At 38.3% G+C, this 27,390-nt stretch overlaps 1 non-coding gene across 1 annotated transcript; it reads right to left on the bottom strand.

Annotated features, from left to right (window-relative positions):
* Positions 1–5,282: 5,282 nt before the first annotated feature.
* LOC121228546 (small nucleolar RNA R71) lies at positions 5,283–5,388 on the bottom strand. Its single transcript, XR_005926122.1, has one exon. It is a non-coding gene; the product is annotated as a small nucleolar RNA R71 (small nucleolar RNA).
* Positions 5,389–27,390: the final 22,002 nt, after the last annotated feature.

Consider the following 27,390-nt stretch of genomic DNA (forward strand, 5'->3'; position numbering starts at 1 on the left):
CTCCAGCAAGGTCTCGTGAATGCAAGAAAGGGTTACGAAAAACATAATCAAATTGTGTATCTATCTTTGTTATTTTACTCTTTCAATTGTTTCTTTAGTTGCAATTTAACTTACAACTAACAAGCAACCCAACATTAACAATTAGTATCAATGCTGCACACCTAACATATTAGGTGAACATCTAGCTATTAAATTGCTTAGAGATGGAAGGAAGCTCGATTTCAAGACCGCTTATGATTGATGGTTCGAACTACATGTCTTGGAAAGCTCACATAAAGGGGTTTATCAAATCTTTAATCTAGAAATCTTGGAGACCTATGCTGACTAGTTGGAAGCCTCCTATTATTGATGTTAATGGTGCAAAAATCCCAAGTTCGAAACCACTTAGACAATAGAGGAGGAAAAGCTTGCCAATGCAAACTCAAAATCTCTTAATTCCATCTTTAATAGTCCAGACCCTTAGGAGTTCAGGATGATATCCAAATGTACTACATCTTAAAAAGCCTGGACAGTTCTAGAGATAACATGTGAAGGGACTTCCATAGTGAAATAGTTTAAATTATAAATATTAAAAACTAGGTTTGAAACTCTTATAATGCTTGAGTATAAATTGCTATATGAAATTTATGTAAAACTATGTGATATTTCTTATCAAGTTTTTGCCCTTTGTGAGGAGTATTGGAATGCTAAGTTGGTTCCCAAGGTGATAAGGTGTCTCTTTGAAGGTTTTGTAATTAAAGTGTTTGTTGTAAACAAGGCCAAGGATATTGATACAATGAGGATCGATAAACTCATTGAGTCCTTGTAAAACTTTGAGATAAATATTTGTAACACCTCAAACCCAGCCCAGATGTTATGGCCAAATCTGGCGATGTCACATTGAAGTGTTTTTCGTAAAGTGTGATATCGATGAAAACCCTTTCTCTATTTAACCTCTTTGTGTGATCTTTATGATGATTCTAAGACGTGTCATTCATTTTCCAAAATGTGAGTCATTGTCAAAAAGTTATTCATATTAAAACTTTATTAATTTTTGAAATCGCCATTTATTGCGGAAGCTCTTAGAACAAGTTTCGTGTTCGTGTTATTTTTGATAAAATATTTATTTATTAAAAACCCGTGTTTTCTTACCACTAGTGATTACGAAACATAAGCACGAAAACAAATCCTAAATTAAGTTAAAATCCAAAAAGCCCTTATTACAATAAAAATACCCCACTTAATAATACTTATAATCAAAATAAAATACGAAAATAATAGCAATTGTGTGGCCACCTCTGAGTCCCCCTCTGCACCGATCCACCTAAGTCTAGGGATTACCTGCGCAGTGAAACAAAAGGGGTGAGTCACGAAAACTCAGTGTGTAATCCCCATGTACAAACACAGATAGCATACAGATAATCACAGTCTGGGCATAAGCCCTTTATCAGTAACAGTGTCAATCCAGTTTGGGCCTTAGCCCATCTCAGTACAGTAACAGTCACATATATGCAATTACAAGATTCCTACCCAACCAGCCTCTACAGTCCATCTCCATCCAATCCTACACTCCATGTGGGGATATAATCAACCTACCCAACCCTACACTCAAAGTAATGCTAAATGCGGTATGCAGCTGAGCTGCTAGTAAATCAGACTCGAGGCCTATCAGTGCACTTCCTTCATATAATATAACCTCTAACCCAATGCAGTGCAATATACAACATCTCATGCCATATCATAATATTATACATGTACTCAATACAGTTAAAAATAGCATGCTAAAAAAAATAGTTATCCATGAATTTATATATGTATACATCACACAAGGGAATAATAGTCATTCAGTTAATTAGGGGTCTAGGTAAGCTTATTGACCCAACAGTAGGTCCACAGTCGTCTCGGACGAGCCATGCAACCTTAGCAGTCAAATAGTGAAAATGGGCCCACGGCCCATATTGCGAGCCCATGTGGGCTCCCATGCCCGTGTGGCCCACACGACCTAAAATGGCCTTGACTGTGTGGATTACACAACTTGGCCCAATAATTTCCACACATCCGTGTGGTTCACCTGTGTAAGGCCTACATGTCCGTGGGGCCCATATGGCCCAATAAGGCCTAGCTCATGAATTCGTGCATGGTCGGCCTCGTTGATCATACGTCCATGTTTAGTCACACGGGCTACCACATGGGTAGCTGCACGCCCGTGTGGTGTCGACTGTTCACACTTTTTGGCTTTTTGCTGTTTACGATGAAGGGTAGTGTTTACACACACTTGGTTACGAGAAGTGCGCACACTGCTCTTGAGCACTCCAACCTATATTCAATCATAACACACCATTAATCACTTAACCATAGGATTAAAACAACCCCTCTTATAACACTTATCCAAAAAGTTGATTGTCACTTGCCTTGATTGAACGACTGAGGCTTTGCACACTTAAACCGTTGTAAAAGACCGATTACCAGCCCTCAAAGATTACCTGCATTCCAACTGAATCTTATTAACCATTATTCATACAACCAGTTTGAACTAACCGAATATTGCACTTACCGAAACTACAATTCCGAGTATAGATGGAAAGAAACTATCGGCCTACACCCAAAACGAAGGCCAAAAGCATACGATACGACAGAGACAAAAGATAGTACAATCGCACCTCTAGTAATAATCGGCAACAAAAGGAAGATGTTTGATAAATTAACTACTACAGCAGAGAGAGAGAGTAAGAAAACAACTGTTGTGCACAAAAATTGATTGGTCAAAGAACAAAAAAAACGGTGAAAAGGGTAGGGTTCACCTACGAGAAAAAAAGTCGATAGCTAGAAGGAAATAAACAAGATGAAAAGAGAGGAATTTACCAAAAATCGAAAGAATTGAGAGTGGGAGAGAAGCAGTATTCGGACAAAGAACAAAGGGAGAGGACGGCTGTTAGAGGAGTAGAGGAAGAAAAGAAAATCGGTAAGTAAGGGAAAGCTGTAGAGAAGAGCCAAGTCAAAATAGACGAAAATGAAAGATACTCGAAAGATCCCCTAGCACAATTCGGCCTCCAAGAAGTGAAAAATGTTGACAGAAACTGAAAATGGAGAGAAAAACCAACCAAAGCCGAAATCCTGAAAGGCAAGAGTTCAAATTCGATACCAACTCTCCCACTACCTTCAAATTCCCATATTTTCCTCCCCAAATCCCTGAAAACCGTCCACTCCTCCCTCAACCACCTAATTTAAATTCCACTACAACTCTTTAGTAGTTCGGGTTGACTAAAACTCCCACACGGCTAATAAACCGTAATTTATACATGTTTTTACCCGATGTTTAACGCATTTTATGGATGATTTCCCATTAGAATTGGTGAATTTGATACTCCTAATGCTTTAATTTCATGTTTTATACTTAGGAGAGCATAGGAGAGCAAAAGGAACGAGAAACGGGCAAAAAATAGAGAAAAATAGGCCAAAGTACGAATTCAACACGGCCTGGACCTCCTCACACTGGAGATCACACGGCCGTGTCAATTTGGCAGATTCGAAGCACGACTCACACGGGCGTGTCCCTGCCGATCCCAAGTTGAGTCCAATTCGAAAAAGGTCAATTTTGAGGGTTTGTAGGCGTTCTAAAGCCTATAAATACACCCTAGAGGAGGAAAGTAAAGGGGACACACGAAGAGGAAGGAAGGAATTACTCGAAGGAAGCCGATTGATCCATCTCAGAAGCCGGAGTCACCATCAAGATTAAAGATCTCCTCTCAATTTCCCTTCAGGAGTTTTGAGTTTTCTTCATGTTTTGTATTCGTTATTCTTAGGAGATGTTTTCCTTTTTAGTTATGAACTAAATCCCTTAAATACCTAAGGGGAATGAAACCTAAGACGAATCTTGTTATTATTTTCTAAATTGTATGATAAATATTTAACTTGTTCTTAAGTATGTGTTCTTAATTCTTGTTTTGATATCCTAGGAAACTGATTCAAGATAAGCTCTTATTCAGAGGAGGAATACACCCAGTCTAAGAGTACATTTGTCATAATTAAGCGGAGTTGTTTGCACGCCTAGACATAGGGTGATAAGATTTTGCTGGATTAGGGTGAAACCTAATAAGGGGATCCATAGATCGAGTTAATGCAACCTTAGGATGTTAATTAGAGAAAAGTCTCAATTATTCAATCTAGGGATTAGACGTTATTAGTCTTGAATAGGGATAATAACATAACTTAGGGATCTCTACGGAACAAGTTAAATGAATAAATCGTCCGATTCGGAGCCAAAATAACAAGTACAGTATAGGTGGATTTTTCCTTAGGTATTGTCTTAATTCAATCGTTTTCCAAAAGTAATCCCCCAATTCCATTCTTTGTGAATTCTTAGATTAGTTAATTAGTTAGTGAAAACAAAACCCCCTTATTCTTAGGCTAGAAAATAAAAAGACAGTCATTACTAGTACTTTTAGTTCCTTTGGGTTCGACAATCCAGTCTTGCTAAAACTATACTACTGTTCGATAGGTACACTTGCTTGCATCACGACAATAGTTAGTTTCAAGAACGATTAATTATAAATATTTAAAACTTATCACACAAAATTGGGCGATCAAGTTTTTGGCACCGTTTCTGAGGAATTAAGATATTAGGAACGCTCAATTTTTATTACTTTAGCCATTTATTTTTCTTGCAATTTAATTTTTATTTATTATTATTATTTATTAATTTTTTTCTCTTGACAGGTTTTTATAGTTTATGATTAGAAGAAACCTGTCAGGACCACTACTTTTTGACGAAGAAATCGATCACACAGTTCGCAGAAACCAAAGAGAAATAAGGCGAAGCTTAAGATACACAGGGAACGAGTAAGAGGACGATACTTAACCCCCAACTGAAGAGATGGCTGAGAACCAAGACAATCAGCTACCTCCTGTAATTGCGGTTAATCAAAATCCTGCTCCACGCACTATGTATGATTATGCTAAACCTTCTTTAACAAGAACTGAATCGACCATAGTTAGACTTGCTATAGCTGCAAATACTTTTAAACTAAAACCTAACACTATTCAAATGATACAACAATTTGTTTAGTTTGATGGTTTTCAGGATAAGGATCCCAACGCTCACTTAGAAAAAATTTTGGAACTATGCGATACATTTAAAATTAATGGTGTTTTTGATGATGTCATTCGTCTTCAGTTATTCCCTTTTTCATTGAGGAAAAAAGCTAAATAGTGGTTGAACTCATTACGACGAGGGTCAATCACTACTTGGGAACAAATGACCAAAAAATTTCTATTAAAATATTTCCCGCTGACTAAAACAGCCAAATTACATAATGACATCTCTTCGTTTGTGCAGACGGACTTATAAACTCTTTACGAGGCATGGGAGAGATACAAGGACTTATTGAAAAGGTGCCCTCACCATGGGTTACTGCTTTGGCTTTAGGTTCAAACTTCCATAATGGCCTAAATCCTTCGACTCGACAAATGGTTGAACCATCAATAATAAAACACCTGAAGATGCTTATGAGTTTATAGAGGAGATGTCACTGAATAACTATCAGTGGCAAGTTATGAGGACAAAACAACGAAATCAGTCGGTGTTTATAATGTCGATTTGGTCACCATGCTCTCTAATCAGGTAGAACTCTTGAATAAGAAAATTGATGGTTTTCTTAGTTCTTCACAGGTTCACCCAGTATTGCAGTGCGAAGCAAGTCGAGGTGGATCAAGTAATTCGGAAAACCAACCTTATGGCCACAACATGGATAACGAGCAGTTAAATTACATGGGTAATAATTCTCGATCTCAAAACAATCAATATAGTAACACTTACAATGCAGGTTGGAGGAACCACCCAAATTTCTCATGGGAAGGCCAAGGAAATCAGAGACCACCTCCAGGCTACCTAGAACCACCCTACCAACAGGAAAAGAAGCTGAACCTTGAAGAGATGCTCTCAAAGTTTATATCGATGTCAGAAAATCATTTCCAGAACACTTAGATAGCACTTAAAAATCAACAAGCGTCGATCCAATAGCTCGAAACTCAGATAGGCCAGCTTTCCAAACTAATCTCCGAACAACCACAAGGTAGCTTGCCAAGTAATACTGAACCCAACCCGAGGGAACAACTCAATGCGATTAATGTTCAATATGAAGAAGGATTTGTTGAGCCAGAGCCAGAACCGAGGCAAGAAACTATGGTAAGCAGAGGTCAAGGTGAGGTAGGTCATAATAAAAACAAATCAGTGAATGTCGAATATAAACCTCGTGTGCCATACTTCAACGCGACAAGGAAAGACCGCTCAGATGAACAATTTGGTAAATTCCTTAAACTCGTAAAAAAATTACACATTAACTTACCGTTTATTGAAGCTCTATCACAGATGCCAAACACAATGAAATTTTTAAAGGAGCTTTTAGCAAATAAGCAGAAGTTGGACGAGGCGTCACATGCAGAGCTAAATGTAGTTTGCTTAGCTATTCTTCAAAATAAGCTACCGAACAAATTAAAAGATCCAGGGAGTTTTACAATTCCTTGCTTAATTGGTAGTTTAGATGTTAATGATGCATTAGCTGATTTAGGGGCTAGTATTAACATCAAGCCCTACAAAATGTTCAAACAATTAGGTTTTGGGAAACCCAAACACCCTAGGATGAGCATTGAATTAGTAGATAAAAGTATAAGATTTCTTAGGGGTATTATTAAAGATGTGCTAGTTAAAATCGATAAATTTATATTTCCCGTGGACTTCATTGTTCTAGACATAGATGAGGATAGCAACATTCCTTTAATTCTAGGAAAGCCCTTTTTAGCAACTACTAAAATGATCATTGATGTTGGCAGAGGTGAACTCACACTCCGTGTGAGAGACGAAACAATCAGCCTTCAAGCTCGCAATTTTGGCAACATATCAAAAATTGAAGGTGACCATTTAACCCATTCTACTAAAACTGACAATATGGTACAACCTACTTTGCAGAAAATGAGTCTGAAGGAAGTACAAGAGCCATTCTCAAGCAATGGTAGAGGACCTATTCATGAAGAACGAAGGCTACAAATCGGGGAGCTAGATGAATGGCGGACGCATAAACCAAGAACGCATGATAAACAAGAACTACGCCAGAACAAGCTCAACACCTTCCCACATCAACTTAAGGTTGGAGATAAAGTCTTATTAGATGCCGCAGATCCTCATATTCTCACTACCATACCGAATAAAGAAATCCTTCTTACGGTACTTGGCATTTTCCCATTCGGTATAGTCAAGGTAAGTCATCCCAAGTTCGGCACTTTTAAGGTAAACAACACCCGTTTGAAACCTTATTTTGATGAGAATGATAGCAGGAATGAGGAGTATAAACTCCTCGAACCATCATGACCATTCAATGGAGAGGTAAGTCGAGCTTAGACTATAAATAAGCGCTTCTCAGGAGGCAACCTGAGCACTAACTGTATTAACTTCTTTAAAATTTAGTCTTCAAAACCTAACTTACTAATGGAGCTCTTGAATACAGGTTTTCCACAGAGACACGGCCAAGCACACGGGCGTGTTTAGGGACGTGTGAAAATAGGGCAACAATTCTCCCAAACATGGGCTACGATAAAATGCCACAGCCATGGACATGGCCATGGTCGAGCCGGCCAAAACAACACTGGCGTGCAACATGCCCGTGTAGAAAAACCGTGGGTGAACCTGTTAAAACAACACGGGCGTGCGACACGCCCGTGTCTAGCACCCGTGGTCAAACCTATTAGATTCACACGGGCATGGGAGAAGCGAACAACGCCAGACACGACCCTGCGACATGACCGTGTGCACCCACATGCCCAAGGAACACGGGCGTGTACTAAACGTTAGACGTGCCCAAACTCAAAATTCGCGAATCACACGGGCTGAAATTGGGGAACACGGGCATGTTACTTGGGCATGTGCCTTAAAATATATAAATAGGCTACACTATTCATTGTCTTCTTCACCCAAAAACCCTAACCCTAGCCGCTGCAAGTCCACACGCCCTCCCCGCCACTCCCGTGCCCCGCTTCCAACTTCATTCCTGACGCTTACTCCTCTATTTTTTAGCATTTGTTCATTCTTTTACCTTTAACTCCACTCATTTTTAATGCTATAATCTTCATGTATCTCACACTATGCTATCATTCAAGTTTCATTTCTTTTAGATTAGTTATCATTCATTCCACATGACATATTTTTATGAAACTCTCATGCCTTATTCACTTATTCTAAATCAATATTCATAGTTTTCAATTGCTTCTTGTTATTTACCATTACAACTCATGCCATGTGCTAAATTTATGCTCTTTATATTTCCATTAAATTCCTGGACATTTTTACTCATATCACCATGCTAGTGTCACAAAAGTATGCCATTGAACTTACTGTTTTAGTTAATTTTAGTAATTGTAGCTGAATTTAAGTTTTTTACTTAAAATTTGTCTTTGTTTTACTTTGACCATTCATCAAGACGACTTGATGAATTTGTAGGTACCATGTCATCTTCACGTGGTAAAAAGGTCGCTGTCCCTGCTTCAAAGAAAAGGAAGGGAGCGTCATCTTCCTCGGGTACTACCGCGAAAGTTCGTCACCCTTTCCTGAGGTTCCCTATCGGGCCCTAAGAAGAACTATTCCAAATACTCCAGGCTCGACCTTTAATTGCGGGCTGTTGCATCGACTGGGCTACTGTAGAACAAGTTCAGTTGGATGAAGCGATCTGGGCCCTCCTAACCACCGACCCTTAGGAGCTTTTCTTTGGGATCATCGAGCTGACGTATCTTGAGCTTACGATGGAATTATACTTCACATTTCATCTTTAGACCGTGATGACGAACTACGATGATCCCGGCACGGTCCAATTTTGCCTAGGCAGATTAGTCCACCAGCTCAGCGTCCCAGAATTTAGTATAGTGCTGGGTTTATATACGGAGGAATTCAAGGAGGAGAATGACTTACATGCTTTCAACTGCCACATCCATCGTTCTCCTTCACGGTGCTAGGATGCACTAGTACTAGGTGGGGCCACCTATAATTCTAGCCGCTCCAAGGTATCGGCTCTCCCTCCATCTCTGAGGTACATACACGCCATTTTGGCTCACACGATTACAGGAAGACGAGAGAGCGCCGGCGTCGTTAACACTCACAACACCTACTTTTTATGGTGTATGCCGCACGGGCATGTCATCGACCTTGCCTATTTCATCACCCTCGCGATTCAGCACCAGAAGGAGCGGCATAGGAAGGGGGTTATCTCCATTGGCCCCTATGTTACTCGGTTGGCTCGACACTTCGAGCTCCTCAACACCGCAACCCAAGAATGATCCTTAACCTTCATTGGCCAGATGTCTCCACAAGGCATCTCGAGTATGCTTAGCATGAGGATGATCGAAAAGCGCCGAGGAATCTACCCTCCTCAATATTGTCTCGCCCAATCTACCGAGGAGGAGGCCTACGAAGACATTCCTGATGATGTCCCTCCATAGCACGAGGACCCACTGTCTTAGCCACCACTATCCTCTCGTCTAGTTCATGCGGTGGCTTCATATGCTGACATCTCTGAGCGCCTCACTCGATTCGAGCAGCAGTGTTTTCAATGATTTGACAACATTGATGCTACTCTACAGTAGATTTGTCAGCACCTCCACATCTCATCGCCAGTCCCACCTCGCGAACCATCCAGCGATGAAGATGTTTAAAAACATTTATTTATTATTTTATGTTTTTAATTTTTATTAAAACTACTTTTTATTAGACTTTAGAATTTTATTTTTTAATCATCAATTTTGGTTATTTCTTTATGAGTAATTATTCATCCTAATATCCACTAAAAAGTTCCTTATTTTATCACAGTTATATAGAGCTCCTAAGGTCATCATCGCATAGGAACTAAAAACTCCACTGGGGAAGGTTCTCTACGACTGCCATGTCCTGATTGACCACAACCATAGCTACCACTAGATATAATATTCTTTTGGCACAGGACTTATGGACTAATGAACCTCTACCACCATCGGAGTATCCTTCTCCACTCTTGTACCAATTACTCTCTAAAACTCTAGCTCGAGGGGTTCATCATACTGGAAGTTTCACTTCTTCCCTTATCTTACTATTACAAATTTATTTTTTCCTATCTATCTTTGTACATTGTGGGCAATGTACATCTTAAGTGTGGGGGGTATTTATTTCATTATCAGAAAAATCCCTGAATGACTGCCTTGTTCTCTTGAAAAGCTCTCATATCATATTTAGGATAAATTTTGATTGATTTATGATTTTGATTGATATATCTTCAATTAAAACATAGGCATTTATGCATTGATTGTTTAAACTTTAAGACATTAGAGAATCAAGTATGATAAGTTGATTTTTAAGAATTTAAAATCATAGGTTGTTTCTCCAAGGTTTAGGTATTACTTTGAGTTGGAATTCACAAGTTCTAAACATCAAAAAGCCATAATTTTTGTGAGATTTTTGAGCCTTTTAAGCATCATTAATTCTTTCATGCTCACTTTTATTATTGCTTTCAGTGCATTAGTATTGAACTGTTATTCTAGAACTTGCTTGATTATGCATGTCAAGACCACACCATTTGATTTGATATGTCAAAATAATTAAGGAACTTAGGATAAACCCACTCATGCCATGAAAAGCCTACCTCCATGATTAACCCTTAGTAAACCCCATTGAGCTAACAAGCCATTTTTTATATTACCATAATATTAACCCTTAACCCATTATTGTTGAAATCCATTAAATTAATTTGATCCCCAATTTTTTGTCGAGATTGGAATTGAAATAGTTGCTTAGCTAAGTTTTATTCTACTTTGTATTTAACTTGTTCTTAAAAAAAATTTGTATACATCTAAATAGTAGTAATCTTCTGAGCTAAAGAAGATAAAATTCCATATTATGAGAAAAGCTCTGTTGTATGCAATTGATGACTAGCCATTTTTCTAGTTAGGCAAATTTTTCAAGTCAATCTCGATTCTAACCTTTTCTTTCAGCTTGTGACCACACCCCCTAACCAAGCCTCATTACAACTCTCTAAAGACCTTTTGATTGATGTATCATCTCAATTTATAGTGGTGGAGATTTGATTTTCATGCAAGCCTATGGTAATAATTTTTCATTATTGACTATTGAGTGCTTCAATTATTGTCCTTAAACACCTCGAGTGATTTGAGTGAATCTTTAGTGAGGATGTGAAACTCTATGATATTCTAAATCAAAGGTAATTACTTAGATGAGGGGAGACACCTATGTTTGCATGATTAAATACTCAAAAGAGAATGTTTGAAACTTTTATGTTCTTTTAGTTGAATTCTCAATGTATGATTACCTATGGATTATTTTGAGATATTATCAATAGAAATTATAAATTGAGAGGAATTTATTTTGACTATGAGTTGAGAATTTTGCTTGAGGACAAGCAAATGCTTAAGTGTGGGGGTATTTGATAAACCGTAATTTATACATATTTTTACCCCATGTTTAACGCATTTTATGGATGATTTCTCATTAGAATTGGTGAATTCGATGCTCCTAATGCTTTAATTTCATGTTTTATACTTAGGAGAGCATAGGAGAGCAAAAGGAACAAGAAATGGGCCAAAAACAGAGAAAAATGGGCCAAAGTATGAATTCAACACGGCCTGGACCTCCTCAAACAGGCAGACCACACGGTCATGTTAATTTGGCAGATTCGAAGCACGACTCATACGGGCGTGTCCCTACCGAGCCCAAGTTGAGTCCAATTCAGAAAAGGCCAATTTTGAGGGTTTCTAGGCATTCTAAAGCCTATAAATACACCCTAGAGGAGGAAAGTAAAGCGGACACATGGAGAGAAAGGAAGGAATTACTCGAAGGAAGCTAATTGGTCCATCTTAGAAGCCGGAGTCACCATCAAGACTGAAGATCTCCCCTTAATTTCCCTTAAGGAGTTTTGGGTTTTCTTTATGTTTTGTATTCATTATTCTTTGGAGATGTTTTCCTTTTTAGTTATGAACTAAATCCCCTAAATACCTAAGGGGAATGAAACCTAAGGCAAATCTTGTTATTATTTTCTGAATTGTATGATAAATATATAACTTGTTCTTAATTATGTGTTCTTAATTCTTGTTTTGATATCCAAGGATACTGATTCAAGATAAGCTCTTATTCAGAGGAGGAATACACCTTGTCTAAGAGTACATTTGTCATAATTAAGCGGAGTTGTTTGCGCAGCTAGACATAGGGTGACAAGATTTTGCCGGATTAGGGTGAAACCTAATAAGGGGATCCATAGATCGAGTTAATGCAACCTTAGGGTGTTAATTAGAGAAAAGTCTCAATTATTCAATCTAGGGATTAGACGTTATTATTCTTGACTAGGGATAATAACATAACTTAGGGATCTCTACGGAACAAGTTAAATGAATAAATCATCCGATTCGGAGCCAGAATAACAAGTACAGTCTAGGTGGATTTTTCCTTAGGTATTGTCTTAATTCAATCATTTTCCAAAAGTAATCCCCCAATTCCATTCTCTGTGTATTCTTAGATTAGTTAATTAGTTAGTGAAAACAAAACCCCCTTATTCTTAGGCTAGAAAATAAAAAGACAGTCATTACTAGTACTTTTAGTTCCTTTGGGTTCGACAGTCCGGTCTTGCTAAAACTATACTACTGTTCGATAGGTACACTTACCTGCATCGCGACAATAGTTTGTTTCAAGAACGATTAATTATAAATATTTAAAACTTATCACACAAAATCGGGCGATTAATGGCCCTAACAGCAAAATAAAACACTCATTGCGCATACCAAAACTCAAATTTCAGACCTCAAGTAACAATAACACACCACTCATCCCCTAGACCAGCAAGCCCTTTCTGACATGTTATACCCATATTTATTTAAAAACCTACTGACTAGAGACAGGGGTTTATCCATTTAAAACAAAACTTTTGCACAAGTCAAGGCTTGAACCCAAGACTTCTCAGACTCTTTCCAGGACACTTAACCACTGAAGCATATATGTATTTATGTAACACAAACATACGAAAATAAATATTAAGGATTTTTGGGGCGTAACAACTCTACCCCCTAAAATAAAATTTCAGCCTTGAAATTTTACCTGATCAGAATAGATGAAGGTATTGTTTTCACATTGCCTCCTCAAGTTCCTACTGGCCTCATCCGAGCTATTATTACACCAAAGAACCTTCACCAGTGGGATAGTCTTCCTCCTTAAAACCTTGACATCACGTCCTAATATCTGAATCGGCTCCTCTTCAAAGGTCAAATCTGGCCTTACCTCTATCTCCTCAATCGAAATAATATGCACGAGATCAGAGCAGTAACGCCTCAACATAGAGACGTGAAACACATCATGAAACCTATCCAACTCTGGAGGTAACTCTAACTGATAGGCAACCAGTCTCACATGTTTTAGTATGTGATAAGGCCCAATAAACCTAGGGCTCAACTTGCCTTTACATCCAAACCTTAGTACCTTCTTCCATGGCGAGACCTTGAGAAAAACGAAGTCCCCCACAGAATACTCAATCTCTCTACGCTTCAGATCCGCATATGACTTCTGTTTGTCTAATGCCGCTTTCAGTCGGTCCTGAATCAGTCTAACTTTATCCTCAGTATCAGAAACTAATTCATGGCCTAGAATACACTGCTCGCCCAATTCAGTTCAACACGAAGGAGTACGACACCTACGACCATATAACACCTCGTAAGGTTCCATATGCATGCTAGACTGATAGCTATTATTATAAGCAAACTCTACTAGCGGTATGCAATCCTCCCAACTGCCTCGTAAATCAATCACGCAACTCCTTAACATGTCCTTCAGTATCTGAATCACCCTCTCTGATTGGCCATCTGTCTGAGGATGGAATGCAGTGCTGAAGTCCAATCTCGCACCCAGAGCTTCATGTAACTTCTTTCAAAATTGAAACATAAAGCGAGGATCCCTATCAAATATTATTGAAACCGGTACCCCATGCAGTCTCACTATCTCAAACACATACAGTTTAGCCAACTTCTACAAAGAGTAATCAGTACGAACTGGTATGAAATAGGCAGATTTGGTGAATCGATCCACGATGACCCATACTGAATCCTTCTTAGTAGACGTTAGGGGTAGCTTACTAACAAAGTCCATAGTCACTCTCTCCCACTTCTAAAGGGGAATTTTAACTGGCTGAAGCAACCCCAAAGGTAATTGATGTTCAGCCTTAACCTACTGGCAAGTCAGACATTTACCCACGAAGTCGGTAACTTCACGCTTAAGACTCGGCCACCAATATAACTCACGAAAGTCTCGGTACATCTTATTTCCACTAGGATGCATAGCATAAGGGCTACTATGCGCCACTCGCAGTATAAACTGCCTCAAATCAATATCCTTTGGTACACAGATTCTTCTATGGAAATAGAGCACCTCTTCGCTATTCAGTCCAAAATCCACAGTATCCCCACTCTCAACCTGTCGGAAACGAAAACCCAATGACTCGTTTTCCATTTTTTTACCCTTAATATAATCCATCCATGTCGGTTTAACTTGAAGCTCAGCCAGCAAGCTACCATTATCAAATAAACTAAGGCGAGCAAACATCACTCTCAGATCAGTCATAGCTCTATGACTCAATGCGTCCGCCACCACATTGGCCTTCCTAGGATTTTATTTGATCGTACAGTCATAGTGTTTAAGCAGCTTAATCCATCTACGCTGCCTAAGATTTAGCTCCTTCTGAGTGAGGAGATATTTGTGGCTCTTGTGATTAGTATAGATGATACATTTCTCACCGTACAGATAATGCCTCCAAATTTTTAGTGTGAATACCACCGCAGCCAACTCCAAGTCATGCGTCGGATAATTCGCTTTATGAATCTTTAACTGTCGAGATGCATATGCTACTACCTTACCCTCTTGCATCAACACACATCCCGAACCAACATGTGATGCATCACTGTAGACAGTGAACTCTTTCCCTGACTCAAGTTGTATCAAGATAGGGGCCTCAATTAGAACCTTCTTGAGCTTCTAGAAGCTCTCCTGCTGCGCATCAGTCCAGTTAAATTGTATACCCTTACATAATAGCTTAGTCAAAGGTGCTGCAATCAATGAAAACTCCTCTACAAAACGTCTATAATACCCTGCTAGTCCCAAAAAATAGCGGATCTCAGATACAGTGTTAGGCGGCTTACAATCCAAAATGGCCTCAATCTTTCGAGGATCAACTTAATCCTTTCAGCAAATACCACATGGCCCAGAAATGTTACCTCTCTAACCAGAACTCTTATTTACTGAACTTGGCATACAGTTGTTTCTCCCTCAGAATCTACAAAATCACTCGGAAATGTTCACCATGCTCATCCTCAGTCCTCGAATACACCAGGATGTCGACAATAAAAACCACTATGAACTGATCCAGATAGGACTTGAACACTCAGTTCATCAGATCCATAAAAGTCGTTGGTGTGTTCATCAGTCCAAACGGCATCACTAGGAACTCGTAACAACAATAACGAGTCCTAAACACTGTCTTATATACATCAATCTCTTTGACCTTCAGTTGATGGTACTAGATTGGAGATCAATCTTACAAAAAACCAAAGCTCTTCGAAACTGGTCGAACATATCATCTATCATTGGTAAGAGGTACTTATTCTTAATGGTCAATTTATTCAATAATCGGTAATCAATGCACATATGCATAGATCTATCCTTCTTTTTAACAAACAAAACTGGTGCTCCCCATGGAGACACACTAGGGCGGATGAACCCATGATCTAACAACTCTTGAATCTGAGTTTTAAGCTCCACAAGCTCCTTCAGTGCCATTCTATAAGGGGCAATGGACACCGGAGCTGTACTAGGCAGGAGCTCAATCCCAAACTCAACTTCATTGTTTGGAGGTAACCTAAGTAGCTTATCAAGAAAGACATCCAAAAAGCCTTTAACCGTTCTAATATCTTTAATAGAAGAAACTCTAGAATCTGAAACACTAATGTAGGCCAAGTACGTCTCACAGCCCTTATGAGCCAACTTCTCGACCCTTAATGCAGAAATCACATTTGACAAGTAATTCTGAAGTTCCTCAACTACCACTGTCTCGTCGTCCTCCACAGTTCTCAGTACTATCCGTTTAGTAGCACAATCCAAGCTCACTCGATGTTTAACCAGCCAGACTATTCCTAGTATTAAATCAAATTCTCTAAAAGGAAGTTCCATCAAATCCGCCAAAAAGATAACCTCTTGAACCTCCAAAGGAACATCTCTGAATAGTTTATTTACCTCATTGACTGCCCCAATGGACTCAGCACAGTAACCTCACTCGTAGCGCTCTCAACCAAGATATCCAAAGTCTTAGACACAATACAAGCTATATAGGAGTGAGTAGATCCTATATCTATCAGTGCAATATAAGGTACATCATAGATAAAGAACGTACCAGTGATAACATCCGGAGCATCTCCATCCTCTCGACGATGTGCAGCATAAACTAGAGCTGGCTACCTTGCCTCGGTATGCCCAACACCTCTGTCCGGTGCTCTATGACCACGGCTCAAACCATTACCACCTCTGGCCTGACCACGGCCTCTCAGTGGCTGCTGAACACCCCTCAGCTGCTGTGTAGTACCCAAACCTGCAACTTGCATCTGATCAGGCTTCTGTGGACACTCTCTGATACGGTGCTCCAATGATCCGCATCTCAAACATGCCCCAGTCCTTTTCCAGCACTCGCCCTGATGTCGTCTTTCACAATCAGCATAGGGCTGCGGTCCAGTAGCAGCAACAAGGGTCCCAACTCTGACTGGCCCATCAATTCCGGCTTTTTTCTTAGTCTTCAAAAAGGAACTCGAGGGATTTGAATCCTTTTTGTTCCTACATCTCTCCTTCTCACTGTTCAGATGCTCAGCGCACTTCATCTCCTCAGCGATCTTCGCCTTATCAACTAATGCAGCAAAATCTTGCTCCCTCTGTGGAGCTATTAGAATCCGTAAACTATCTGTGAGAGCATCCTCGAAACGAACACATCGCTCGTACTCAATTTCCACCATCCCTTACGCATAGAGGCTTAGTGGTAAAAAGTCAGCCTCATATTAGTCCACTGATTTATCCCCCTGTGTCAGATTTAAAAACTCTCTCCTCCGGGCATCCACATAACTAGCACCCACATACTTTACCTGAAATTTCTCTTAAAAATTCCCAGGACAGTCGATGGGGCTGAGTGCCCTCTTTAACCGTAAGCCACTACTGGTAAGCCTCATCTCTCAGTAGTGACATTGCGCCCTTTAGTTTCTGCTTGGGGGTGCATCAAGGTCGTCCATGATCCTCTCTGTGGCTTCAATCCAATATTCAGCCACATTAGGGGAAACTTTAGCAATACCATTGAAAATTTCACCTCCATTAGACCGAAGTCATTCCGTAACTGACCCTCGGCCCACAACACCAGTATTGGGCCCAATGACCCTCTCCAGAATCTATAACATGGCTTAGGACAGCGCGTCATCCCCAGTTGGACGATCATGAGGCCCAGTCTCAGTTTCAGGTGAAGTCGGTGTCTGCCTAGTTTCTACATTAGGCATATGGCCAGATGACGAAAGCCCAGCTCGAGCACCTCAACGGCCTCCGCTCCGGCCTTTTGTACCCCTTCCGCGAGTACCTTTAGTGCTAATTGTCGAATTGTGTTTTATTTGTATTAATAGTTTATGCATCAGTTTACAATTCCAATGTTTATTAACAGATATTTTATGGAAAACAGTATCAGTAATTCAAAGTTCATTTTCGTTGATCGCAGTCTTACTACAATTTTTAGTCTACCCTAACTAGAGTGTTTCAGTACAGTCTAGTTCCTACAGTAGTCTCAACATTTTTTTAAACAAACAATAGTTTTAGAATACTTACAGAATCAACACCGGAGGCTCGGTGTACCACACATTCAGTAAAATATTTCAAAATACTTCAAATCATTTGAAATAGTTGTTTTAAAAATTCCATGTTTTAAAAAAAACCCAAATTCACAGCCGAGTTTTGCAACCTGGTTTGATACCACTAAATGTAACACCCCAAACTTGGCCTAGACGTTATGGTCGAATCTGGCAAAGTCATATTGAAGTACTTTTTGTAAAGTGTGATATCGATGAAAACCCTTTTTCTATTTAACCTCTTTGTGTGATCTTAATGATGATTCTCAGACGTGTCATCCATTTTCCAAAATGTGAGTCATTGTCACAAAGTTATTCATATTAAAAAGTTATTAATTTTAAAAACGTCATTTATTGCGAAAGCTCTTAGAACAGGTTGTGTGTTCGTGGTATCTTTGATAAAACATTTATTTATTGAAAACCCGTGTTACAATAAAAATACCCTAATTAATAATACTTATAATCAAAATCAAATGCGAAAATAATAGCAGTTGTGTGGCCACCTCTGAGTTCCCCGCTGCACCGATCTAAGTCTGGGGATTACCTACGCAGTGAAACAAAATGGGTGAGTCACGAAAACTCAGTGTGTAATCCCCATGTGCAAACACAGATAGCGTACAAGTAATCACTAAGCCCTTTATCAGTAGCAGTGTTAGTCCAGTTTGGGCCTTAGCCCATCTCAGTATAGTAACAGTTACATATATGCAATCACAAGATTCCGTAACATTCCAAAGTTAGGTCTAGTCAGAACAGTGGTTTCGGGACCATAAATCCGATGTCAAAATATTTATTTTATGACTATAATGAGGCCTAGAATATGAAAGTAAGCATGTGTTAAAGTTTCATGAAGACATTCTTAGTGTAAGGTGTCCAATTGGAAATTAGCGACCAAATTGAATAAATTGTAAAACTTGAATTTTAGATGCAATTTGCATGAAATTGCTTTAGATTATTAATTAGAATGTCTTAAAGAGTAATTTTCCTAATTTTTAAGTTTTTAGACAAAAATGGGCATGCATAGAAAATTTTGGAAGTTTAATAAGGAAGGGCATTTTGGTCATTTGGTAATAAAATCAATAAAAAGAGGAAATGAAGGAAAAAATCAGCCATTCTTCTCCCTCTTACTTCCGAAATTCCAAAGGACACCATATCTAGGGTTTCCTCACTTTCCAAGCTCAATAGTAAGTGATTCCTTGCCCCATTTTTAATGTTCTTTGTATTTTTGAGATCCTTGAAACATGTTCTCTCCATTTCTACCCATATTTCAAGCTAGGGTTCATGTATGCAAAATGACCCATGTGTGACATGTTTGTTCTTTGATGATTTATAGGGGAATATGAAAGTTAGATGTGTGTTAAACATCTTTTCTTAAGTGACTTTCATGAAAAACCCCTAAAAGGACCTTTTTGCAGAAGGTACAAAATATGTGGTAAAAATGTGAAATAGAGGAAAACGTGGGCTAGTATGAGTTTATAATACATTTGGCTAGGCTTGGGTAACCAAGGAATTGCATGAATTTCATTTTACGAGCCTAGGGACTAAGTTGTAAAATTTTGAAATATTAAGGGCAAAATGGTCATTGTTCCCAGGGATGAATATTGGTCCGAAATAAGTAGCATGATGAATTAATAATTTATTTTTACTGATATAGACCCCAAGGAACTGATTCCGGAGATCGGTTGTGGAAAACGAAAGGTTTCAGAATAATTGAAATACGAAACCTAAGCAATTACCAAGTAAGTTCGTGTAACTCGAATGTAAACTATCTTTAAATACATTAAAGATGTATGTACATGTATGAATTATAATAGTAATATTTATTGTATGTCAACTCATGAACTCATGAATTAGTAATGTTATGGTAAATGTCGCGGTTGAATAAAAAAGGATGTCTGGTGCATTACTCGAAAATGAAATAATGGTATAAAGGATCTAGTCTGGACGGGTGATCCTATAGTGATCTAGCATCTCGAAGAATATGTTTCCTTTGACAGATTTAGCCCAGATGGGTAATCTGAATAGGATCTGAATTTAGCCTGGACTGGTAATTCAAACCTGAACTCGTAAGAGTATATGTCATTGTAGGAGATTTAGCCTGGACTAGTAATCCCGACATTACTCTGTGAGTTACGTTGTGGGGGATTCAGCCTGGACTGGTAACCCGCCATAAAAGTGAGGTTCACAGGAGTGCATATTTAAAGGATCACTTGCATGATTTGATGGTAAACGAGATATCCATCGAGATTCCAAGAAATTTGACGGGATTAAAATGTTAAATGGGAATAGATATGTTTGAATTGATGAGCTCATCTATGAAGGATGTTACGTTGTACTGGCATGAGGCTAACTTGATGGTTGAGTACATCTGATAGGTAATTTTGCTATAAATGTTTGGCCTGAATATCTTATATGGTTGCATGCTAAATTACCAGTAAGTTTACTTTCCCGTTATCCGGACTTACTAAGCATGTTAATGCTTACCCCCTCTCTTTTCCCTGTTTTACAGAGCTCGTGGACTCGTGAAGATTGGAAGACGATTAGGGCATTGTCAACACTATCAACTTGCCTTGCGTTGGTATATAGATACTTTATTTTGTTTCAATGGCTTGTATAAGTTTTGGTTATTTTGTGATATGTGTCATTTGTTGGCCTATGTAAAGGCTTAAATATTATCCTTTTTGTATATGGCCATAAGACATGGCTCATTTTGATGTAGGCTATGACCTACTAATTGTGCTTGTTTATGGTTAAATGTTCTTATGATGATTAAATGTGGTATATTATAAATAGACATATGAAATGTGGCCAAATCACTTGGGATGGTTAGGTCATAATTGGCAATAACTATAACAATGAGCCAAGTCTAAATATATTTTTGAATGAGATGAAACCCTAAATACAATAAGGATAAATTAGCATGTACATAACTGATGAGATGAGGTTAACATGCAATAGACCATTTATAGTAGTAGTAAGACATAATTAGGCCATATTAAATACCCTTGAAATCTTTAAGTGTGTATGGATGTTAGAGGGTGACCAAAGGCTTGGAAAATAGCCCTAAAAAGGTTCACACGGGCATGTGTCTAGGCCGTGTGTGACACACTGCCAGCCCCTATAGGGGTGTTGCCTGGCTGTGTGTCCCTTGCACTTAAAATTTTAGGTCAGTTTGCATGGTAGTAAACACATGGGTAGAGACACGGCCGTGTGTCTCAACTGTGTTGAGGACACGACCTAGCACATAGGCGTGTACCTTGGCCATGTGCCTCAAAATGAGTGATGACATCATAAATAGAATGTCTGTGTTTTTGGACACGGGCGACCACACCGGCGTGTCTAGGCCGTGTAAGGGACATGGGCCAAGGACACGGGCGTGTGCTCGACAGTGTGAAAACCCCTGTAGGTTCGAAATGGAAAATAAATTCAATTAATTCCACACGGGTAAGGGACACGCCATGTCTCATGCACACGGGTGTGTGCATTACTTCCACACAGGCGTGTGAGGCTTAAACCTAGAAATTTTCCTAAGATTTTCTTAAGCTCTCGGTTTAGTCCCGGACCATTCTTAATGCATGTTTTGGGTATTGTAGGCCCATAATAGGGACACTATGAATGTGTTTAATTGGTTTTAATTTGGAACGAAATTTTATTGCCCGTGATTTTTCATAAATGTCATGTTTGCGAACGGTAACGCCCTATACCTTGTCTAGTCTTAAGTACGGGTAAGGGGTGTTACAATTCCTACCCAACCAGCCTCTACACTCCATCTCCGTCCAACCCTACACTCCATGTGGGGATATAATCAACCCACCCAACCCTATATTCCAAGTAATGCCGAATGCGGCACCGTACAATAATATGCAGCTCAGCTACCAGTAAATCAGACTCGAGGCCTATCAGTGCACTTCTTTCGCATAATATAACCCCCAACCCAATGCAGTGCAATATACAACATGTCATGCCAAATCATAATATTATGCATAAACATATATATGTATACATCACATAGGGGCATAATAATCATTCAGTCAATTAGGGGTCTAGGTAAGCTTACCGACCCAACAATAGGTCCACAGCCCTCTCGGGCGACCCGTGCAACCTTAGCAGCAAATAGTGAAAATGGGCCCACGACCTATATTGCGGACCCATGTGGGCCCACATGCTCATGTGGCCCACACAGCCCAAAATAGCCTTGGTTGTGTGGATTACGTAGTCTGGCCCACTAATTTTCACACGTCCGTGTGGTTCACCCGTGTGAGGCCCACATGCCCGTGGAGCCCACACAGTCCAATACGACCCAGCCCATAAATTCGCACATGGTCGGCCTCGTTGATCGTACGCCTATGTTTAGTCACACGGGCTACCACACGGGTAGCTACACGCTAGTGTGGTGTCGACTATTCACACTTTTTGGCTTTTTGCCGATTTACGATGAAGGGCAGTGTTTACACACACCTGGTTACAAAAAGTGCGCCACCGCTCTTGAGCACTCCAACTTATATTCAACCATAACACACCATTAATCACTTAACCATAGAATTAAAACAACTCCTATTATAACACTTATCCAAAAAGTCGATTGTCACTTGCCTTGATTGAACGACTAATGCTTTGCACACTGAAACCATTGTAAAAGACCTATTACCAGCCCTCAAAGATTACCTGCATTCCAACCGAATCTTATTAACCATTATTCATACGACCATTTTGAACTAATCGAATATTACACTTACCGAAACCACAATTCTGAGTATAGGGGGAAAGAAACTATCAGTCAACACCCAAAACGAAAGCCAAAAGCACACGAGACAATAAAGACAAAAGATAGAACAATCGCAACCTTAGCAATAATCGGCAACAAAAGTAAGATGTTTGATAAATTAACTACTACGGTAGAGAGAGTGTGTGTGAGTAAGAAAACAACCGTTGTGCACCAAAAACTGATTGGTTAAAGAATAAAAAAAAAGATGGCGAAAAGGGCAGCGTTAAGCTACAAGAAAAGAAGTCGACAGCCAGAAGGAAACAAACAAGATGAAAAGAGAGGAATTTGCCAAAAACCAAAAGAATTGAGAGAGGGAGAGAATGAGTATTCGGCCAAAGAACGAAGGGAGGGGACGCCTGTTAGAGGAGTAGAGGAAGAAAAGAAAATCGATAAGCAAAGGAAAGCTATAGGGAAGAGCCAAGTCGAAATAGACGAAAACAAAAGATACCCGAAAGATCCGCTAGCACAATTCGGCCTCCAAGAAGTGAAAAATGTTGACAGGAACCAAAAATAGAGAGAAAAACCAACCAAAGCTGAAATCCTGAGAGGCAAGAGTTCAAATTCGGCACCAACTCTCCTACTACCTTCAAATTCCCATATTTTCCTCTCCAAATCCCTCAAAACCGTCCACTCCTCCCTCAACCACCTAATTTAAATTCCACTAGAACTCTTTAGTATTTTGGGTTGACTAAAACTCCCACACGGCCCTAGCAACAAAATAAAACACTCTATTGCGCATATTAGAACTCGAACTTCAGACCTTAGGTAACAATAACACACCATTCATCCCCTAGACCAACAGGCCCTTTCTGACATGTTATACCCATATTTCTTTAAAAACCTACTGACTAGAGACAGGGGTTTATCCATTTAAAACAAAAACTTTTGCACAAGCCAAGGCTTGAACCCTAGACTTCTGAGACTCTTCCCAGGATACTTAACCACTGAAGCAGATATGCATTTGTGTAACAGAAACATACGAAAATAAATATTAAGGATTCTTGGGGCGTTACAATATTGAGGAGTCTAAAAGGAGTAAAGTGAAGGCCTATGAGTAAAACCCTTTGTTGCAACTAAAAAATAACCTACTATTGAAGATTCAATGTAGCAATTAGCCCTATTCAGAAAGAAACTTAATAGGGCATTCAAGAAGCTGTCAAGGATGAACAAAAAATTTATGATGTGGATCCAAGCTTCAACAAATCAAAAGGGAAGGTTGTAACTAGTGAGAAGCTCCTAAGAAGAGAAAAAAAAACATATAATGTCATGAATGCTAAAAGTATGGAAACATTCAAGCTAAGTGTTCAAGTACGCTAAAGAATAAGAAATTCCTTTGCGTGACCTAGAGTGATGATGATTGAAACCTACAAGCATATGCTAGATAACTACAACCTTTGATATTCTCCTCTGCATATGAATAGATAATTGAGATTGCCATATAGCGATTTTGGTCTGTGGTTTGGTGCTTGCAAAATAGATGGAAAAAGTTTAGAATAAGCGGGTTGCAAGTTCCAATTATTGGCATTATACTCTAGAGGCTTTGGTGCCTCTATATCCTACACTAGGTTGAACAATTTTTTATAACTAATCTTTTTCTCCAAGTTTGTTAAACTTTTCCATGTTGGCATTCCTCCGAGGCACTAAATTCGACTCATCTTTATTATGTAAGTTAAAAGAATTTTGATTAAAAAAATCAGCAATGTCTATACTACCAACCTTGGACACTTCACTATGATATTTCATCACATCATAAACTTTAAATTTAACAATATTACCATAAAATCTATAATAAGTGTACTGTTGTAGGCATCTATTTTGCTTCTTGCAATGCTAAGAAATGATCTTCCTAGAAAAATATTAGAAAAGCTTGATGAGTTGTCATCCTTCATATTTATCACATAGAAATCAATAGGAAAAATTAACTTATTAACGTTAACCAAGATGGCTTCCAACACCCTTTCTAGGTAGATTATAGACTTGTCCACCAACTAGAAGATATCGCCTATTTCTTTTAAAGAACAAACATTAAGGAAGTTGTAAATACATAAAGATATTACATTGATGGATGCACCTAAATTGTACCGAGCCTTCTTAAAACCAACATTACCTATTTTACATGGAATTGAGAACATACCTTGGTCCTTACATTTAGGGGGTACTTTTTCTAGATAACAGCAAAAACATTTTCCTCATACTTACTTTTTTCAAACTAACTAGCATTTTATTGTTACTGAAAAACTCCAAAAAAATTTAATGGAAACAAGTAGTGGTATGTTTATTTAGACCTTGCAAAAAGCTTTAAGGATTTCTTTCTCTTCCTTTAATTTTTTGTTATCGACATAGATAATTGATGCCTGGTATACACTTTCTTTACTTTTCCAAAATTTCTTTTAACAAAATCATCAATTGAACAATTTAATAAAATCCAATAAAATAATTTCCAACATTTTCAATGGCTTAATGGCATTAAAAAAATCATACCAAATTGTCCTCTAAGTGTTTGAACATGAAAATTACATAAAAAAAACCCTGACGTAATTCATATGGCTATTTTTTCCATCCATATGGCATTTAGGCAAAAACACATTTGTTAAGATACCTTTTCCTCTATCTAGATGGCTAAATTTCTGCCATCTAGTTGACCCTACAATTGCCAACCCAAATAATACTAACCAATGACACTTCATTTTTAAAACATTATCAAAGTTCATTCAAAATCAAATTCATCTAGAAAATAGGGTCAAATCAAATCAATACAACTTACCTTGAAAATCTTAAAAAGCATCAACATTACAAACCTAAAAACATAATGTGAAATACACTCGATTTATGTACATGTCATTTCAAACTCTTTTGATACAAATGATACTAAACTAAAATTTTTAAGCCCTTCAAACCTCACAGAAGAATGTGGTCCTTCAAGACATGATCTTTAGAATTTCAGAATGGATCTTCCACCTATATGTTTTAAACCAATAATGTGTTAAGCTCGAAAAGCTTAAGAAGTACATAAAGAAATTTCTACCTTTTCCTATTCCCTTATTAGAGTTGAGTCTTTAAGAAAATTAGATTTAATTTAATTGTGCCACCTATTAGTGGGAATTGAAATATGATATTTTATTTATTCATCACTAAGACTTAAGTCACTTAAGGATGATTTATTTCATTTATTCACTTTTCTAGTTTTAAGGTGTTTTCCACCTATTCCTTTATTTCTCATAGGATGAGCATTAACTCATGTTATTAAGCCTTCACTTCTATTATTCGATTCATTATCATATTCAATCAATTTAACCACTTATCTTCTCTTTCACTATACTATGTTTATAATTTCATTTGAAAATTCATTCATTCTTGTTATGTACTTAATACTTAAAGCCAAGCTCAACTTTACTATCTGACCTGACGCCACTTGTAGTAGTTATTTTAAGTCATTTCTGCATTTAACAAGTTTGTTTTCTAGCATTTTTATAATTAAATATTACATTTTTAGAAGTAGTAGGTTAGGGTTAAAAGTTAATAAAAATAATTTTTTTTACACATTTTCTCTGATTTGGGCATCGTGAGTGACTAATGAGCTAATTAACTGTGTAGAATACAATTTGTGGTCCAAGAATACAAGGAATAATGATCGAAATGTGAGACGAGGAGCCCAACACGCTAACGACACTACCAAAGGCCTAGAACGCAGCCGGCGTTGTGACGAGGAACACCTCTCAGCACGACGACGCAGTGAGGAACTGGGAAGATGTCGCATGGTGTCGACGTTGGGATGAGAGCATTCCCACATCCCGACGATGCGACTTGGTAGGGAAGAAAAAGGACTAATTTCTTTGAAAGACACAATTGGGAAATTTCTACATTTGGACCCTAGCTTTTAGCAGAATATATTATTCATTGGTATCTAAGTGTATCTTGGGATGCTTGGTCACCAAGTAGGTCGTTGCCTATATAAACAACCTTAGGGTCACCGAGATTGTAAACAATTTTAAACTTAGACAGTTTTCTATTCAGTTTTAGTTTTCTTTTCTTTTTCTTTTCCTATAGTCGGAACTTTTCTATTCCTATGTGAAGACAATAGCGAGCAGAGATTGTTTCAAATCCGCACTTCAATATAATTATCAATGAGCATTTTCCTATCTCTTTCTTTATTCTTTTAGTTATGTTTTGCTAACTTGATCAATTAACTGTCGTATGAATATTAGAATAATTTCTTGTGTTTATTTCATATATTGCATGATTCATTTATTAAACTAATAAATTAACAAGTCGATTAATTAAGAACAGAATAAGGGTTCATAATAGGATTAGTTGGTATAAATTATGTGTTCTTAAATTGTTAGACTTGACAACCCTAATAAGTTATCATAGAGGAGACAAGATCGGGAGATAAGTCGAATCGAGTAAATCGTGGATTATCTTGACAGAGAAAGTGAAGTCAGGAGATAAGCGAGTATCCGTCGATTAATTGATTAGTAGAGTCAGAAAGTAATACTAGTTAATTAATACCTAATCCCTATTAAAATCAAAATTCTGAAATTAGTTATTCTTCTGTTTATTAATTAAGAATTTAGTTGGTCATAGGCTAGAGGCTCGTGTTGTCGACACTAGGAATAAGGTTAATTTAGGTTTAATAGTTTAAATAGTTTTAGGTTTAATAGTTTAATTAGTTTAATAAATATATTAATTTGGCTGACACTACTAATTCGTGAACCGATTAAATTATT

The sequence above is a fragment of the Gossypium hirsutum genome, chromosome A04, assembly GCF_007990345.1.
Source record: "Gossypium hirsutum isolate 1008001.06 chromosome A04, Gossypium_hirsutum_v2.1, whole genome shotgun sequence".
Classification (NCBI taxonomy): domain Eukaryota; kingdom Viridiplantae; phylum Streptophyta; class Magnoliopsida; order Malvales; family Malvaceae; genus Gossypium; species Gossypium hirsutum.